Genomic DNA, 13,568 nt, shown 5'->3' with positions numbered 1-13,568 from the left:
CAGAGAGTTCCTTTGCCTTGGATGTTTGGACTTGATCTCTAGACTGTGTGCTGTTATTTTGATTGTGTCCAGGAAAATTGATGAGTAAATGCCGAATTATGGTATGCTGTGTTGTGTTGAGAAAAGTGAGCACTTTGAGAGATATGCCCTTTCCCAGTGATTTTGTGTGGTGATTTTCTTCCGCTGCATTGTGGTAATTTGATTCTCAGATTGTAGAGTGGTGTTTGTGGAGATTTTAAGATTTTGTTGCAACAAGAGTAGCATTTTACATAGGAGAACAATAGTACGGTGATTTATGTTTAACTTCGATAAAGTGAGTTAAAGGAATTCCAAGAATTCTCCCCCTCATAGTAATTCAAGCCTTGGCTCTAGTGAATTTGAGATAAAGGTGGGGGGGGAGAGTGCATGTGTCTGTGTCTGTGGGCATATCAGAGTTTCGGCTGTGACTAGCACAGCCTTTTTGCAAAGCAGCAAAAGAAGTGTAAGTAGACACAGTGCTTAATTAGATTGTGCAAGAAGAGAACTAGAAAAGACTGATATTTTGTAAAACTGAGTTTATATAGAAGGGATGAATGAGATGAATTAGTTAACGAGACTTATGAGATTTATGAGACTTCAGGTGGTACTGCAGTAAGTCTTTACTGGAAACAACCTGCTGTAAGGATTTACAGTTCTCTGTAACAAACAGAATAGCCTGCCTTTGTGGGCAATTTTGGGGAGCCTTTGGTACATCAAGAGGCTAGCATGCTGTGTGAGGTGACAGTGGCTTTTCCCTGGGACCAGGGACAGCTCTGGCTGCCCCGTCTCCCCAGGGAACACAGGAATGGCCTGTGGGCAAAAGCTGGATGTGCAGGTATTATTGCAGTGCCGTGCTTATGAGAAACACTGGTATTGCTGTTTCGCTGTTCTAATAAGTGTCAAGGCACACGCCCCAAGTGTAAATTAGAGGTTTCTGGTCAAGTGGATTCAGAACCTAAGGTCTTAGAGCTTGTGTGTGGGAATCACATCTGATACCTGCCACCTGGAGCTGTGTGTATAGGAGGAAAACTGAGAAACTACTGTGAAGGTCTGTAAAAAGGTTTGAGTGGAAGCGAGATAGGGCAAGGAGAAATAAATAATGAGAACTGACCAGAGAAAACAGGTTCCTAAATTAGCCCCTTTTGGGAGGGGCTCACTGGGAGGAGGTTGCCAGTAAGAGCAGCTCAGAAAATAAAAAGATTTATAGTGCTTCATTGCTGTTAGTACTGTTTTATAATAGGAAGATAAATGGGATAGGTTTTGTATGCTGAAATGTCTTTTGTTTTAAGAAATCACCCAGAATGACAAAGAGACTGTGAGATCAGACCGCTCTCTGGTCTTGGCCCTTGAAAAGGAAAACAAGGCAAAGAGAAAGCAAATCCAACATGTTGTTCAGCATGCAGCATAAGATAGCAATGTATGAAATCAGGCAAGGATTATCATGCTGAAATGCAAAGCAATCACAGTTCGCAAAATGAGTACATATGACCTGCTAAAGGCTTCCTCCCAAGGTAAGGGAGGAGGGGTAAAGATGACCTCCCCAAAAAGGAAGAATTTTTTTTGTCGGCACAAGGGTCATATATTCAGTTTTAAATAAAGCTTTAGTACCTGTGGAGAATGTTTATGTTGTAGTGTGGGGAATGAACAACTGGCCAGTCTGAGAAGGCATACTTTTGCAAACCTTTAAAGTAACATGTGTACTATGTGTACCTAAAAGCTTTTGTACAATTCGCTCAATTTGCTAAACATTCTCAAATGAGAAATGTTACTCTGGAGGCAAATAATATAAAGATGTTAGGCTTAATATTAACAGTCACTGAAATTAAGAAAGACATTAGTAAGGAGATATTAGAATAAGTAAATAAGTGTTTTCAAGGGTATGGGCCTCTGCTGCACCAGGGAGAGTGAAAGATGCTCCCCCATGGGATGCTCCCCCATCAAGCTTAATGAAAGAACACAACCAGTGAGAACTGAGTAGTGCCCTCAAAGGGAAGGTAAGGAAGGAATCAGTCCAATAACTGATAGTACTGGATTAAGGGCTGTCAATAAGATAACACAGAATTTGTACCCTGTGGTAGCAAATCCATAGACCTTACTAACTTGTTTAACACCTGAGCTAACCTGGTTTACTGTTTTAGGCCTAAGAGATGCCTTCTTTTGCCTCCCTATCCACGAAGCCAGCCAGAAAATTTTTGCATTCAGTCACAAGCTCACATATCCATGTGCCTGAAGGCTTCAAAATTCCCCGATTGGAGAACTCCGATTGGAGAACAGCTTTCAAAGACCCAGAGTCCCGGGAAGCTCCACAAGAGGAAAGGAGGTTGTCGCAGTACATGGATGATCTTCTAGTAGCCACTCGGACGAGGGAAGTGAGATAAGCCTGGACGGTAAGCCTTTTGAATTTCCTAGGACTCCAAGGATGCAGAGTCTCAAAGAAAAAGGCACAGGTAGTGAAACAGAAGGTAATCTACCTGGGGTATGAAGTGAGTGCTGAGCAGCAGACTTTAAGGCAGGGAAGCCCTATGCCAAACCCTGAACCCCAGACAACGAAAGAACTCCAAACCTTCTTAGGCATGGCAGTGTAGTGCCAGCTGTGGGTTCATAATTATGGACTGTTCGCCAGAACACTCTATGCTCTTATTGCCAATGGAAACAGAGATCTCCAGTGGACAAGAGACGCCACACGGGCCTTTCGCCAGCTAGAGAGTCCCCTCATGTCGGCTCCAGCTTTGAAACTTCCAGATGTAAGTAAAGCATTCTTTCTATTTTTCCACTCAAGGCATTGCCCTGGGAATATTGGCTCAGGACTTGGGTCCATACCGGAGGGCAGTTGCTTACTTCTCTAAGCAACTAGATGCAACAGCCGAAGGATGGCCAGGTTGCCTCAGAGCTGTAGCAGCAGTTTTTCTGAACATTCAAGAGGCACACAAGTTTACCCTGGGACAAAAATGGCTGTGCTAGTGTCCCACACCGTGTCCGCAGCACTGGAAGTAAAGGGTGGCCACTGGCTTCTCACCAGAGAGGTTTCTGAAATACCAGGCCATCATGGTAGAGCAAGCTGATGTAGAGATAGTGGTGACTAATATTGTCAACCCAGCTTCTTTTCTCAGTGGAATCAAGGAGAAGCAGTACACCATGATTGCCTAGAGACCATTGAAGCTACGTACTCCAGCCACCCAGACTTAAAGGACACTCCTCCGGACGATGCAGAGACCTGGTTCACTGACAAGAAAGCGACATTGCAAAGTTAACAGTGACTACCTGCAGAGAGGTAATAGAGTCTGGACCCTTACCAACAGGTACCTCTGCACAGGATTCTGAGATAAATGCATGGACCCATGCCTTAGAAACAGCAAAAGGCATTCAGAGTTGTGCATGCACATGGAGCCATCTGGAAGGAGAGGGGACTGCTGACCTCACAGGGAAAGAAGAGACAATCCAGCTGCTGGAAGCAGTTCAGCTACCTGAAAAGGCATATTAAGGCACACCAGAGAGTGAGCTTAAAATTGGAGGAAAGAAATGAGCCGGCGGATGGAGAGGCAAAGAAAGCAGCAAAGAGTGAGGTACAGATTTTCCTCAAAGGTAAGCCATAATACAATAATACTAATCAAAAGAGACGTACAACTACAAGGGGTGGGCTACCATTGAAAGAGAGCTAGTAATCCCTTCCCATTTTCGTGGTTACTAGTGAAGGAAGGGCACTAGAAAACACACTAGGGCCTAACTAATTAAAGCCTTTTATAGAGTGTGGCTCCTTTCTCGAAATGACCAAGGCTGCCAGTGATAGAGACTGCATTGAAATGAAGTGTTGAATTTGAAGTAGTAACTCCCACAGGCTTTCTAGAACACACATCTGATTGAAAGAATTGTTGTATCGTTGTCAGGAATCTATACGCCACTATCACTCAGGTGAGCTGATAATGTGATCCTTGCCTCCAGACTAACATCAAAATACCCCCCCCGGGCCAAAACTCGATCAGACTGGGAGAGGCCATGGGCCTGTACAGCAGCGGCAAATCAACTTTTCAGAACTCCCAAGGAAAGGGGGGTATCAGTATTTACTGGTATTAATAGATACATTTTCAGGGTGGCCAGAAACATTCCCCACCAGAACTGTCAAAGCTCAAGAGGTGACCAGATCATTTTTACAAGAGATAATACCACGCTTGAGAGTTCCAGCCACAATATCCTCAGATAAAGAAACACCTTTCATTTCCAAAATAGTGCAACAGATTAGTAGCCATCTGGGCATATATTAAGAACTTCACACCCCATACCGCCCCCAATCAAGCAACCAGGTGGAGAGAATGAATCATTTGATTAAGCAGCAAATCATAAGACTGGGGCAAGAAGCTCTTCCACTAGCACTATTGCAAATTCAAACTAAACCTTTTGAGCTAAAGGAATGCTGAATCCTTTTGGAATGCCTTATAGAAGACCATATAGAATACAAGGGTAATGTCCAGAATGTCCACTTACATGGTGGCATTAAGCAAACGGCTCAGAGAAATTGAGAAACATGTGGCTGGAACTCGGAGCAGGGAGTTAGATAGCCTGGGGTTGATGTATATGTTAAGTCTCTTACAGAGAAGACTTCGGAACCATAGTGGGAGAGACCACTGCAAGTACCTCTCACCACCTTCACTGCAATCAAAATCAAGGAGCAGAATGCCTGGATCCATCACTCTCGGGTGAAGAAGGCCCAGAAGCCCCTTCAGGAGTGACACGAGGAGACAATGAACTGAGACTAAAACTTATTCGGGCAAAATGAGTATATTGCAGCCAGGAGTAGCTCATACTTTAGTGTACAGAATTGTTTTGTATGGAATTATAACTGAAGTTTTAGAACTAGAGAGTACCTCTACCCAAAGCAATGCTGAATGGCCTTGGTCCCTGGCGTTTAATCAGTATACTGGATCCATGGGAAAACCTTCTGAGATAAAAGATTTAAACGTATCTACTGTAGTAATCCACGAGAATCAGGTATGTGAGCAGTAAGAATAGCAAGAACAGGAACTGTGAACACTTCAAGGAATCTGAGGAGAAGAAATCAAAGTAAAGTGCTTAGTCATCAATAGGATGGCTTATGAGAGACCAGATGTAATTAGTGTCTGAACCTCCCCTGGTGTATATGAACACCAGGAAGTCTGTTGTTGTGGTGTGTTGCAATGTCCGGTTTTAAACTTCCGGGGCCCTTCCCATGTGTACCTATCCCTTCTCCCTTCCCCCTCACCCCTTGCTGAGTGTGCCCTGTCAATCAGGCTAACATACCAGCAAGGCGTCGTGTGATTCGTCGATTTCAAAGGATGCTCCTCAGGCCTGGGGGTCATTGGCCTGTCTAAGTGTCATCCTCCCTTGAGACCCTGCCCCCTTCACCTGGTTGGTAACTCACCTGTCCCCTCCCCTTCCCCTGTCTCCGAGCTAATAAAGTTAATGAGACCATGCGGTCGGTATTCTGTTAGCAGCAGTGGCCCAGTGCAGACCTCTGTACTCTTGGAATAAACATCTGGCTACCTTCTAGCAGAATCCATTCCCTTTCTCTCTACCATCGCCAGAAGCTCTCTCCTGAGGAGAACGGAGTCCTGTCTTGTGCCCCGCTGCACTCTGCCGCCAGCCAAGGTATCTCTGGGGTAAAACACCGCAGTGCTGCCTGTGGCCCAGCAGCGAAGGTCAGAACTGGCCTGGGCACCATCTAACTGGTTATATTGGGATACCTATTCCAATATATTGGCGTCCCTGTGGGTGGCTCGACTCTGCAGCCCGAAAACGGACTCGTAGTTCCTCAGAGAAGCTTCTGCCAACTGTGCATCCAGGTGAAAGGAGCCTGGCTTCAAGACTCCCAGCTAGAGACTTTGGGAATACTCTCAGAAAAAGTTTCGTGGACTGTTCGGCGCCTTTGGAAAGCCCTGCTTCATTGTGGTGAGCAGATTTTCCAGAGGAAGAAAAGGGGAGCCTCTCTTGCACCCAGAGAGAGGTCCTTTTCCGGTGGAGACCTGCCTGCCTGTACCCAGCCTACAGCTTCCATTTCACGTGAGTATCTCTGCTTTCGGTAGAGCAGAAGCTCAAAAACAGACTCTGCCGCGAGTTCTGTTCCTTTTCTGCCTTTGCATTTTGGCTGCGCAGCCCCACAGACAAGAATTCATAGCGTTCTAGCTTTATTTTCTGCGTGTGTTTCACTGTCTTTTAAAATTCGCGCCGGAGCGGCCCCGGCTCAGCAGCGTGCTCAGACACGTGTTAGGAGATTCTCTCTCTCTTTCTCTTTGCGGGGGAGGGGGGGGGGCTCTCTTTCCACGTGGCCGGGGGATCTCTCTCGGTGCGGGGTCGGGAGTGCTCTCTGCACACGCGGCGGCGGGGGGGGCGTCCCGGTTTCGGTTGCCACGTGGAGTGGCTGCTGCCTCTGCTCCGCGGGGGGGCTGCATTCCACCGCGGGGGAGGCTTTGTTTCTGCCTCAGCTCGGCAGGGCGCGCCGGCTCGGCAGGGCGTGCCCTGCTGCCGCTGCCCGGGAATTTTAAAAGCAGTATATACAGCTGCATTGTGAAGCTTTTGTCTGCTCGTTATCGCTTTCTATCTGTGGTTTTTTTAGAAATTGGTAGCTGATTTTAGCTTTGTTTTTGGTCAGGCGGGATTAAGTACTTTGCTTTTTAACATGGGTTCCAAACTTAGCATTGTACAAAGGGGAGTGTATTATGATATTGTTAGCATTTTAATCAAGAGTAATGTGAAATTCTCTAGAGGAAAATTGAAACAGTTTATAAGATGGCTTTTTCTGCAGTTCCCAAACATTTCCCCTGAAGAAATCCACAATATTCAATTCTGGGATAAAGTTGGGAATGAATTGATAACCTTAGGACAATCTGGCAAATTACCCTCAGCTAAATTTGTGTTCTGGAGTTTACAAATTCGAACTGCATTGCTCAAACAAAAGGAAATGGAGAAAAAGCCAAATGTAAAGCCATGTGCCTCTGCTCTCCCTGTTCCTCCCTCTCCCTCTAAAACCCCTAAACCTCTTTCCCCAAAACTTGGTATTTTAAAGAGTGCAAACTCATTGGGAAGTCAGCTCCCAGAGAGTGCAAGAATACCTGAGTTGTTTTGTTCACAAAGCCCTGGCCAGGCTTCGTGTCTTTCCCAATCCCCTCCTCTAAAATCCCGAGCACGTGTTAGCTTTCCGGAGAGCAGTGATGTCCAAAATGGCCCCCAGTCCCTAGGGGGTGCACAAGATGGTGGATGCCACGTGGCATCTTCCCAAACCTGGTCTTCTTCTTCCCAAAATCCTCTTAAGCATCCCAAAATTCCTGCCCCATCCCCCTCTCCTCCTGTTCCTCGTGACACCTTCCCCCCTCCCCCCGCCTTTCCTGCAGTACCCTCAGCTCCGCCCCTCTACTCCTCCCAGGGAGCGTCTGCTGACGTGATGTCACCAGGTGACCCCGCCCCCTGTTCCCACGGTGACCCCGCCCCCTGCCAGCCCCTTGACCCCGCCCCCTGTTCCCACGGTTTCCCCGCCCCTTGCCGGCTCCCTTTCCCCGCCCCCTCCCCGGGTTCCCACGGTGGGGACACACCCACTGCCTGTCCCCAAACCTGTAGCTGTGATCCCAATGCTTCTGATTCCAGGGATACAGAGCAGGGGACAGCAGACCCAATGCATAGTGCCATGTTGTCACTGGCTCCTGTTACGTTTCAGCCTGCAGCTCAAGCTGGAGCAGCCCCAACTGCTAATTGGAGCTCCTTTGGACGACAATTGATTAAAGAGATCTGTAAATCTCATAAAGAATATGGTCCACACAGTCCATATTTCCGTGGCCTTTTAAATTCTGAATTAAGTAGGACTATTGTGGTTCCACATGATTTAAAACAACTGTTTTCTTGCCTCATGACATCCAAGGAATTCAAATTATGGGAATCAGCATTGAAACAACTGCTAAAAGATGCTCTCCCAAGCTTACAGGCTGATCCAAACACAGCAAAAGACAACAATGGTAACCCTATCACTATTGATCACCTCTGTGGTGAGGGTCAATGGTCTTCTCCCTCAGTCCAAGCTGCTGCAATTCCTGCAGAAACACTTGAGAAAGTAAAGGAAGCAGCTGAAAAGGCATTCTTTTCCCTCCAACCTGAGGGCCCTTTGAGCCCTATAGTAAAATCAAACAACTACCATCAGAGCCTTTTGTGAAATTTGTAGAAAGGCTAACTAGAGCCATTGAAATACAGGTTAAAAAGGAAAATGCTAGGGAAGCAATTTTAGAAGAAATAGCGTTTACAAATGCAAATGAACAGTGTCGAGCAGCAATCCTGAGCCTTCCTATGGAACCTTCCCCTACATTAAAAGATATGCTTCTAGTCTGTAACAGGAAAGTGCCTCTGATGAGTGTTGCTGAAGACTCCAGACCAAGGCTGCTGCCAAGACCACCTCAGCGTGTTGCTGTTGCCAGCCCTGCACCTTCTCTTTCAGCACAGCAGTACCCTGGGCAGCAGCGGAGACCGGCAATGGTTGAGCCCACTAAACCATGCCTGCTTTGTAATAAGCTAGGGCACTGGAGTAACCAGTGCCCCCTGAAAAGGGAATTTGATGAATTTAGAAATGGCAGGGGAGGAGAACTACAAGCCCTCCCTGGGGGTCAACAACAAAAAAATGAAGAATAAAGCGCCAGCCTGCCAGGCGTGCAGACATAAAAGGAGCAGGCCAAGAGAATAAGGGTAGCAAAACAAATCAAGCGCGCGATTATATTAACATTTGTGTAAGTGAAGCAGGTGTTTCAAAGATCAAGTCTGCTAGTCCACTGTTGAAAGTGAAACAAAATAACCTTTGTTATGATTTAAGTGATTCTGTATTAACCGCATCTTCTGTCAATGAGCCTTACAGGTTGCAGCTGACAGAGTCACTCCACCTGAAGGACACTGACTGGCATATTGTCTCTGTAAATCCTGAACAGAAAGGTACTTGGAACCAAATTCGTTGTAAGTACATCATCACTGGGGACAAAAACACACCACAAGAGATCGAAATTGCTCCGGGACTGACAACATCAGATCCCAAGCAATTTGTTCTCGGCCTGCACTGTTTCCACCCACCCCTGTTTCTTCCCAAGGGACAAATTGTTGCTCAAGCTATCCCTGTGCCATCTTTACCTGAAAATGTCGATAAACAAGGGCCCACAGTCGCCCGGGTCCAAGTTATTGGGACAGATAAACCCAAATTGTGGTGCAATGTCAGTGGGGGTGGGGAGTCTAAACGCATTGAGATGCTTGTAGACACAGGTGCAGACTGCACAGTGATTCCAGTACAAGACTGGCCAGCTCACTGGCCTTTACAAAATGTTGCTGGTCACCTTCGAGGTGTAGGAGGTCTGCAATTGGCAAGGCAATCCAAAAGCATTATTCAATTCGAGGGTCCAAACGGACAATTGGCAAATATCCGTCCATTTGTGTTAGATTATTCAGAACCTTTGTTAGGGAGAGATTTAATGGCCCATTGGGGTGTCACAATTAATATTCCAGACTCTCCACAGCATTTTTGTGCAGCAGTCATTAAACAACAGCGCCCCACCCAAAAACTTAAGTGGAAAACAGACGAACCAGTTGATGTGAAACAGTGGCCACTCAGTAAACAAAAAATAAAGGTGCTTGAGGAACTAGTACAAGAGCAACTAAGAAAGGGCCACATTGTGGAGACCATGTCCCCATGGAACTCTCCAGTGTTTGTCATCCAAAAAGCTGACAAAAAGAGGTGGCGACTTCTCTGTGACCTCCGACAAATTAATAATGTAATTGAAGATATGGGTTCTCCCCAGCCTGGTATGCCATCCCCAACAATGCTTCCTCAAGATTGGAAATTAGCTATTATTGATATTAAAGATTGTTTTTTCCAAATCCCATTGCACCCTGATGATGCACCGCATTTGGCATTCTCTGTCCCTTCTATCAATTCAGAAGCTCCTATGAAAAGGTACCATTGGACTGTTCTTCCTCAGGGCCTGAAGGTATCTCCAGCTATCTGCCAGTGGTATGTCTCTTCCCTGCTTTCCCCAGTGCGTGCAGCCGCAAAGAAGGCCATCATTTATCATTATATGGATGATATCCTTGTGTGTGCCCCCAATGATGATTTACTAACACATGCGCTTGACCTAACGATCGATGCATTGATTGTTGCAGGGTTCGAGCTCCAGGAACAGAAAATTCAAAAGATGCCACCTTGGAAGTATTTGGGCTTAGAAATTGGAAATAGGACCATTGTTCCTCAAAAACTAGAAATCAATCCAAGGATCAAGACCCTTGCGGAGGTCCACAAGTTGTGTGGGTCTTTGAACTGGGTAAGACCATGGCTTGGTCTGACTAATGAAGACCTTGCCCCTCTTTTCAATTTATTGAAAGGGGGAGAGGACCCAGGGGCTCCTAGGTCTATTACCCCAGAGGCACGGAAAGCTCTAGAAAAGGTTCAGATTGCAATGTCCACAAGACAGGCCCACCGATGCCGGCCTGATCTGCCATTCAAATTTATCATCCTAGGTAAGTTGCCACACCTCCATGGAATTATTTTCCAGTGGGAGGAAAAACAAACACCTAAGGCAAAGGACACACCAAAAAAGGACCGGGACCAGAGGGACTCTCTCTTGATCATAGAATGGGTTTTCCTCAGTCACAAAAGGTCCAAGAGACTGACAAAGCCTCAGGAGCTGATAGCAGAACTAATCCGGAAAGCAAGGACCCGGATCAGGGAGTTAGCAGGATGTGATTTTAAGTGCATTCACATTCCAGTTGAGTTAAAATCAGGTCAAAATACTATGAAAATACTGGAACAATTGTTTCAAGAAAATGAAGTATTGCAGTTTGCTCTGGATTCCTACTCAGGACAATTTTCGGTAGCACGGCCCGCTTGCAAATTGTTTGAACAAGATGTTCAATTTACTTTAAAATTAAGAACTGCTCTAAGTAGGAGACCTTTAAAAAGGGCTCTAACTGTCTTTACAGATGCGTCCGGGAGGTCACACAAGTCTGTTATGACTTGGAAAGATCCTCAAACCCAGCAGTGGGAGATGGACATTGCTGAGGTGGAAGGTTCACCTCAGGTTGCTGAATTGGCTGCAGTTGTTAGGGCTTTTGAAAGGTTCTCAGAACCATTTAATCTGATTACAGACTCTGCATAGGTGGCAGGAGTAGTATCCAGAGCAGATCAAGCAATACTGCAAGAAGTGTCTAACATCGCACTTTTTGAATTGCTCTCAAAACTGGTAAAGTTAGTCACTCACCGAGAGCAACCCTTTTATGTGATGCATGTCAGGTCACACACTGACTTGCCAGGGTTTATCGCTGAAGGCAACAGAAGGGCAGATGCTCTTGCTGCGCCTGCAGTGATGGCCACTCTCCCAAATGTTTTTGAACAGGCAAAAATCAGCCACCAGCTTTTCCACCAAAATGCACCTGGCCTGGTTCGCCAGTTTAACATCACTCGAGAACAGGCCAAAGCGATTGTGGCCACGTGCCCAAATTGCCAACAACATGCACTCCCTACAGTGAGTACGGGAGCAAACCCAAGGGGACTGAACAGTTGTGAACTGTGGCAAACAGATGTAACACACATACAGGCTTTTGGACGGCAGAAATATGTTCATGTTAGTGTAGATACCTTTTCTGGAGCGGTCTATGCTTCTGCCCACACAGGAGAATCATCTATTGATGCTATTAAGCACCTCTTACAGGCTTTTTCTTTCATGGGCATCCCCAAGGAGCTGAAAACTGATAATGGGCCTGCTTATAAATCCAAGGAATTCGGGAGCTTCCTGCAGCAATGGGGAGTAGAGCACAAAACTGGCATCCCCTACTCCCCTACAGGTCAAGCCATTGTAGAAAGAACTCACCGTGATATTAAAAGGGTCCTGGACCAGCAACAACAGGTTCTGAAGGTAGAACCTCCCCACATCCGGTTATCCAGGGCACTATTCACAATCAATTTTCTGAATTGTTCTTTTGACAGCCTGAACCCACCCATCCTACGCCACTTTGGGGGGAACAGTCACAGGTTGATGAAAGAAAAACCTCCAGTTTTAGTAAAGGATCCTGAGACTTGGAAAATGGTGGGACCTTACAAATTGGTTACTTGGGGACGTGGATACGCCTGTGTGTCCACCCCCTCTGGTTTAAGGTGGGTTCCTTCCAAATGGATAAAGCCCTATGTTCCCAAAGTCTCAGAGAAATCTGCAGAAGCGCCCCAGGTTGCTCACGCTGCCTGGAGAAGAAAACGCCGCACGCGTTCTCTGGAGGAAATTCCATTTAAGCCTCCTATCTGGAATAGTTTGTAATATATGTTTGTCTCAAGTTTTTGTACCAGCTTAGATCCCACTGTTCGTGTGTAGCCTCGAGACGTCATGAGACTGAGCCTGCTTCTCGTCCTACTGCAGCCCAAACCACATATGGACTACCTCGATAAAGGTTCTCAGACATCAACAGAGAAACTGACAACGAGCTGAATGGACTTTTCAATGGCTGGGGACTCTTGGGCTGGTTGGGATATATTCTGAAAACTGTAATATTAGTGCTGTTTATTTTAGTTGTAGTTATTGTAGTTTTTAGCATTGTTTTTGGAGTAATCAGACGCATGGTTCTCAAGTTAATCTCAAGCTCATCTCCCCCTCCTGAGGTCTACCATTTAGAAGCCCTCAGTGCTCCAGTGGATGACCTAGAAGCCTCAGTAGAATCATTCTGCACCATAAACACAGTCCTCTTCTTTTTAAACAAAACTAGGGGGAGTTTTGTGGTGTGTTGCAATGTCCGGTTTTAAACTTCCGGGGCCCTTCCCATGTGTACCTATCCCTTCTCCCTTCCCCCTCACCCCTTGCTGAGTGTGCCCTGTCAATCAGGCTAACATACCAGCAAGGCGTCGTGTGATTCGTCGATTTCAAAGGATGCTCCTCAGGCCTGGGGGTCATTGGCCTAAGTGTCATCCTCCCTTGAGACCCTGCCCCCTTCACCTGGTTGGTAACTCACCTGTCCCCTCCCCTTCCCCTGTCTCCGAGCTAATAAAGTTAATGAGACCATGCGGCCGGTATTCTGTTAGCAGCAGTGGCCCAGTGCAGACCTCTGTACTCTTGGAATAAACATCTGGCTACCTTCTAGCAGAATCCATTCCCTTTCTCTCTACCATCGCCAGAAGCTCTCTCCTGAGGAGAACGGAGTCCTGTCTTGTGCCCCGCTGCACTCTGCCGCCAGCCAAGGTATCTCTGGGGTAAAACACCGCAGTGCTGCCTGTGGCCCAGCAGCGAAGGTCAGAACTGGCCTGGGCACCATCTAACTGGTTATACTGGGATACCTATTCCAATAGTCTGTGATAACCTAAGTGAATCAGATGGCTGGTGTAATTTCACCTTGATACAGCCTGTAGAAGTGACCTGCCTTTGAGCTCGAGTTACTGTCAGACTTTCATTTGAATTCAAAGTGGACACTGCACTTTTTACCACAGCGGGGCCTTATACACCCCATACTAGTTCAGACTCTACCCAAACTCCAAACTTGAACCTAACGTAGTAAAGAATGTGACTGAACAACAGCTATTATTCAATCCA

This window comes from Zonotrichia albicollis, chromosome W, assembly GCF_047830755.1.
Source record: "Zonotrichia albicollis isolate bZonAlb1 chromosome W, bZonAlb1.hap1, whole genome shotgun sequence".
In the NCBI taxonomy this organism is placed as follows: domain Eukaryota; kingdom Metazoa; phylum Chordata; class Aves; order Passeriformes; family Passerellidae; genus Zonotrichia; species Zonotrichia albicollis.
Note: the sequence above shows the minus strand (reverse complement) of the source record.